Source organism: Ixodes scapularis, unplaced genomic scaffold (genome assembly GCF_016920785.2).
Source record: "Ixodes scapularis isolate PalLabHiFi unplaced genomic scaffold, ASM1692078v2 PGA_scaffold9__187_contigs__length_104089568, whole genome shotgun sequence".
Lineage (NCBI taxonomy): Eukaryota > Metazoa > Arthropoda > Arachnida > Ixodida > Ixodidae > Ixodes > Ixodes scapularis.
In genome coordinates, this window is record NW_024609884.1 from 13,128,396 (window position 1) to 13,135,034 (window position 6,639).

Below are 6,639 nucleotides of genomic sequence, written 5' to 3' on the forward strand. Positions count from 1 at the left end.
ACATGGGATCAGGCTACTCCGAATTCCGAAACTATACGCTTATTGTCTTGTATACCTGACGGTATCTTTCCAGTTTTTTGTAATCTAAAGGTATTCGTAAAGTCGCGGTTACCTAAGTTGTGGTTGTTTTCGTTAGTGTTCACATTCATTCATTCATTTGTTTGTTTATTTTCTGTGCTCAAGAACAGCTTGACGCCTTGATAATGATGCACAACAAAATGTTCACAGGTTAGTTACAATAGACTTAGAAGCTACGAAATTTGGGTTAAAAACATCAATATCTGCTCCACTGAAGGTATTGTAGAAGTGCTGAATACGGGGCCATGAGACTGGTTGGGATGATGTTATTAACATGGAAAGTCGGAGAAACCCGCAAAACTCGTCTCAAAACGCGAATATTAATAGCAGATGTGAGATCTGGGCAATCAATTGAACCATGAATACATTTATACAGGAAAACGAGATCACGCTCACGCCGTCTAGAACTCAAAGTAGGGCATTTGCATCGTTCCAACAGTCTCGCATAAGAATGATAAACAGTAACGATCATTGACAATTAAAAAAAAAAAAAACTCTTCTGAGCATTTTCAATTATCTCTTGGGTCATAAAACTAATGCAATTCCAGACTACAGAGGAAAACTCCAACTTGGACCGGATTAACGAGAAATATAACCGTAGAATACAGGTTGATGTGGAGCACTCCCGCGTTACTCTAGAAATTACTCCCAGCTTACGCAAAGGGTTCAGAAGTTCAGGGATCTGGAAATTTATACACTTGCAGCGTTCAATTCCTCTGATGTCGTGAAATAATTATATGTAGCTATTTTAAGCCTTCAAACCAGGTGTCAGTTACGAACCTTGGAATCCTATCTTTATATATTGTTTCGAAGGATCCATCATCCTCCTGATCTTGCAGCTCCCAGAAGTATAATAAACGGCGACTTCAAAGCTTTTACGTTTTGCTTTCGTGCTGCTTAAAACACACTAAGCTTCCATCTTGAGAAGTAACCGCTGCCTGTTAAGCTTTCACACTTAATTTTGGTTCACGGAGGAAGAGAAAAACAAACAAAACGGAAACGTAGGACGAAGAGCAATTTTCGAGATGCTAAAACGTATCCAGCAGAGTGGTTTAGCACCATTCAGTATATACACTCCTTTTCTCTAAGCAGAATTGGGGTGATTTTGTGTTCTTTCCGTGTTTTTTAACGCAGTACAGAGGCTACATGTTGTGCAAAGGACGCGTTAGGGTCAAATACACTGCATGTCAGCGTGCTAACGTTACCGTGTTGAATCTCACTGAATTTTCGTGCCAACAATAGTCAATGCCGCTGGATTACTGTTTTTCCTCTCCTTGGTTTTACCTTGGTTTTGCAACATGCATGGCCTGGTCGTCGTGGAAGTTCGGAAAAAATTACGAGCAACAGAGCCTCGGCGTAGGCTGTTTCAGTGGAGACCGCATAGTAGTGCTATATATAAGAGGTGTATTTTTTCAAGGGGAAATTTACTTTCCCGAGACATTATAGGTGGCAGGAGCTGATCGCTTATATCGAAAGAGTAGAAATTAATTTGGTTTGCAGCTGTCAAGTCACCAGCATTTGCACTTTTGTTACAGTTTCAAAACACACGAAAAGTATACGTTTCCGCGTCACTAATATTATTTTACAGCAGAGCTGTTAAGAGCTAAGGTCCCCAGTATCATGTCCGTCAGCAAACAAATGATGACACGAAACTCTGGACAGCTATCGCCATCTATGAGAGACGGCGGCAACCAGACAACTGGCTTGCCGGTTGTCTGGTTGCCGTCGTCGTTTATAGATGGCGACAATCGTTCGAGGCCTTTCTATTCTGGTGAACCGACTTGCGGCCGGCCATTACTTCATTCCTACCATAGTACAGCTTCGCTGGTCTTCCTTCTTCACCAGAGTAGAAAAGCTGGAAGTGTTCGTAGTATTTACCTTCCTGTAGGCGCTGCTGATCGTTCACAAGCAAGCGCGACTGCTGCGGAGTTGTGTCATATCGGCCACAAGCTGGGAAATGACTTCTCCAGCTAAAAATGGCTGATGTATAGTTTGTCGTTATGTGTTTGTTGGTGGTAACAATATTGGTGTGTGACTATGTTGCTTGTATACCCTATTTTGCAGGCGGTGAGTCCCTCATATCAATATGGAATGAACTGGTGAGGGAGGGCACACCTGCTTGACGGACCGTGGGGAGCACAAAGCTTCAATACGTAATATACCGATACGTGCATCCCAGGCCCGACTTTGTATCTGCTAAGGAAATTAAAAACAAAACAAAAAAACTAACTGCCAAGAAATGACAGCAGGCAATCGAAAGCAGCTAATTGTCGCGATTTGTTAGTTGTACACCTTTCTGCAGTGTTGATTGAAGTACGTCAATAAACTAACTATTCGCTTACAAGAAAAACGGGAGCTAGTCCACGCCTTGCGTGGCCATGTTCCTACCAATCTAGCACAAAACCCTAGCTCAGTCCTATTAAACTTCGAAAAAAAAATCGAAATTCATGTGAACGAGGAACCTGGTTTTCCATACGAGGAATAAAATATTCGGGACGTAAGAGCGCGCGAGCGCTCAGGCCGAAGTGAGCCGCCACGTCATCCACTCACCGCATTACGTGCTTGGAGGGACGTTCTGCTTTTAGGGAAAAGCGACAGAGCACAGCTTCGCTCCACGGCTGCGTCCGCGCGAAGCACGTGAAAAGCGCCGAGAACGAATTGCGCCCACGGGAACAGAACGACGGGGAAAGAGTCTACCACCGAGACCCGTATCCACGTGTGGCTTTGACCTATAAAGAAAGAAAAAGGAGAAAAACGGGAAGCAGACCGAGCACTCCATTTCGCCTCTCCAAGCTCGGCGGCATTAGGCCGCTCGCGCGATGTCCGTGCACATATGTATTTATGCGCAGATTAATGGGTCCGCTGTTCGAACACCGCACATACACGAGGATACACAACCTCACTACACACCTATAGCTTCAAGTTAGGCCGCGACGGCGCGCGGCGATACGGGAGGCTCCCAGAGGGCTCGTTCCTTATATCCCCAAAAATGAAAAACGTTCCGGTATATTGGTCTATGGTAAACGGGAAGAAAAGACAGAGCAGTCGGGAGTATCGTTCGAAACACGACGGTTTCGGGGAGGCTGACTTTGGCAGGCTGCACCGGCCTCTTCTGTCGTTCGGAAACTCTCTTCTTTTTTTCTTTCTTTTTTTTTATGTCGACATTTTATTTGATTAGAACTTTACGCGCAGTCATATGCGGGTAAGTGTGTTTGTCAGGTATGGCTCAAAACCTCCGGTAAGCGCATTAGTCTTGGCTCTTTCAAATATTATTTTCGGTGGCATTCATTAGATGTATATACATCTCGCGCACGGTGATTATCACAGAACGCCAGTCAAACTTTTCCGGCGGAAAGTACGCATTGCACAGAAAAGAAAAAAAAAAAGTTTGATGCCGTATTAGCCATTGTTAAGAAGCTTATTTTATGAGGTACGTAGCCTTTAATTAGTTGTGCGCAATTCACATTTTATATATATTAACAATAAACACATAGCTTTTATTATAAAGTACATGGGCCTCATCGAAAGCCGCTATATCGGTTGCTTCTGGGGTGCCATGGAAAGCCACAATATCAGCTACTCAAACTAACTACATTTTCTAAATATTTAAGCTTTATTCTTCCTGGCATGTTATTTAGTACTTCATACGTCAGTATAGCCATTGAAGAAACGGCGAATGAAGGTATGCCAAAAGCAACATTCAAATTTGTAATTTGCCCGCTCTCTTCAGTGGCGGGACGACACATGTTGGAAAACTTGTAGATAGAGCAGACAGTTCGAAAAAAAAAAAAAAAAAGTATGTCGCGCATTTTGTTCGGGCTGCTGAGCTGAGCTGAAAGGAGAGCTTCCACAACATTCATTTCACAACAGCAGACTTCTTGTATTCCTCGGAGAACAAGTTCTACTGCCCAAAATAGTGAAACCTGTTTACACATGTGTCGTCACTTTTTCAGTGTAGTCACTAGAAAGTTTCAGTTCGAAAAAAACGTTTGTGAGCTCTAAATGAAAAAAAAAAAAAATAAATAAAAAAATTCAATAACTTTGTTAAAACAAAATTTGTTTTACTTCTTATTCAAGTTACTAGTTCAGCGGCGTTGATTGCTGCGTTGAACTTATGTTCAAGCAATTCAGCGACCACGAAGAAACCGCGCCCCGTGGCCAAAGCAGCAACTCACGTGAACTTCGACGTATCACCTCCCTCCTATTTTTGGGAAGTGTGGACGAGGGAGGCAAGGTGGCAGACGTTAGTTACCACTTTAGCCACTGGAGTTAAAGCAACAATTAGAAATATGTGGGAAGCAGATAGACAAACGAAATCCTTGTAACGGGAGAGTTTTTGTTCTTCGAGGCCAGGAAGGGAGTGCATGGATAGATACCAAGAAAAGATACAGTAACGTGGAGCGTGTGGAGAGGAGAACGAGATAGCTGAGCACTTGATCCCCAAACTGCAAAGGGTTTCGCCCGGCAGTCGCCGAGTCCCAAAGGCGTGACTGATGTGGTAAAGTCAGTACATAAGGTTGAAGGACAACGAAGGAAATTCAGATGTTGGGAGGATGGAGATAACCAAGAAGAGGTTATATCACTAGTCGAATATGTAAGTAATAGAAGGATTCACCAATTACTTTTCTTCCTGGCGATCCCTTGGGGGGATGTTGCAGGCACCCGGTTAAGGTTTAGGAGGGGGGAGGGGAGGGTTGTGGCCGCCCCCCCCCCCCCTTCCCACCCCCTTAGATCCCCCAAGGGCAACTTTTCTGTGGAAAATAAGACATACACCAGCTTTTTCAGAAAGAAATATTAAGTTTTTGGTGAAATGACCAATATTAGGTCAACAAATTAGACCTGGGCAATGCTTCGCCCATGACTTCCCACGAATATCTCAGCAATCCCCCCCCCCCCCCCCCCCCCCCGCCCCCTCCGAGCCCCGACCTATAAATCCGCCCCTAGCAACACCAAATGCAGAGGATTTATCCAGATTCATTCATTCACCCATCCAGACTCAAACCGAGAGCAAACTGAAACATTCAGGAAGCGTCGTATGGGGTATTTTGGAGGACTCCGTAGACCGCTGCAAGCGCCCCGCATCACTGTAAAGCGGGTTTATTTGGGGGTCTTCCGTGATGGCCAGGAGGGTTCTAATTAAAACACTCCCGTTATCTTTACTAGCTATAAAGTTAATGACTAAAAAATAGTAAACAACTTAATTATTCCGAACGGTAGCGCCTGTCGTATAGGCTCTTTGGGAAAGACCAATGCGTTACATCATCAACCTCTTTTTTTTTTTTTTTTTTTTTGCAGAAAACGTTTTGTCAGCCTTCCGTGAAACAACCAGTCTTCATCAAAACTCGAAGAACAAGAAAGTCTCAAACGTTGTTTTGTACCGTTATAGATGAGGTATACGTGTTGCTATTCACGCATTTTGGTTCTCCGTTGTACAATGGTAAATGGTGTAGTACAGTTGATAACCAGGAATCCTTGAACTCCACCGCACTTACCCGAATGAACGGACAGAGTAAAATGGTCACCCTGGTGAAAATAAGATATAAATGTGTCCAATAAACATGTGTGAAGATATAAGATCGATATAAGTGCTCATATACGTCATATTTCATTTGTATTAGTTCATATGTGTTTACTGGAGAAATCATATAGTACTATTTGTTTTCTACGGGTATTTTCAATAGGACACCGAGAGTCGAACTTCTCGTATCTGAGTGCTCCGAGTTTTCGTTCCGCAGGGCCCCTGCCAACGAAGGCTCCATCACTAGGAATCGTCACGCAAATGCTGCATTCTGCCGTTTGAGCTAATAAACACTTCGCCGTCACGGAAACAATATGTACGTAATCAACGAGCGGAAGTTGTGGGGTCCACTAAGTGCGCGTGAATTAACCCGGGCAAATGGAACTCTTCCCGGAGAGCCTTCGTTGCTGTATAATTGAATAGAAACCTCTTGCTCGAAGCGTCCTCCGCCATTCACTTAAAAAATCAATTATGAAAATTTTCCCCGTTAACTATTTCTGTATTTGCACATGCGCGCGAAAAATCGTGTGTCCGTCCACTGGTGCTGACGGATCGGGGTACAACTCCGTCGGTGCTTACATTTTCGTGCCATCAGACCGGAAATAATTTGTGGAGTGTCGTACGACCAACTATATGCGCCGCTTTGTTCTGCTGTTTGCTGAGGGCAAATGGAGTTTGTCTATTCAGTATGTGAACACTTACTTCCGACTTATGCATCCAGGATACCATTTTCAATCACTGCAACATTCTTCATACAATGCATAGTCGCTTCCATATTTTGAATTCTTTGCTTCGTTTCTTTACGATAGAGCACATTTAATGCATTGCCCAGCTCCAGTCTATGATAAACGAAACTAACATTCGCCATGAGCCAGGAAGACCTATCTTTTTTATTTCGTTATTCCTAGAGACAACGAAACGCAAATCTTACTTTCAATCCCCCCCCCCACCCCCCCCCCCCCACCCCCCCCCCCCCCCTTTTCTTTTTCTAATGCATCCAAGCCCCCATCCTGGTATTTTTTTTTCGTGCATTTTTCCACGAG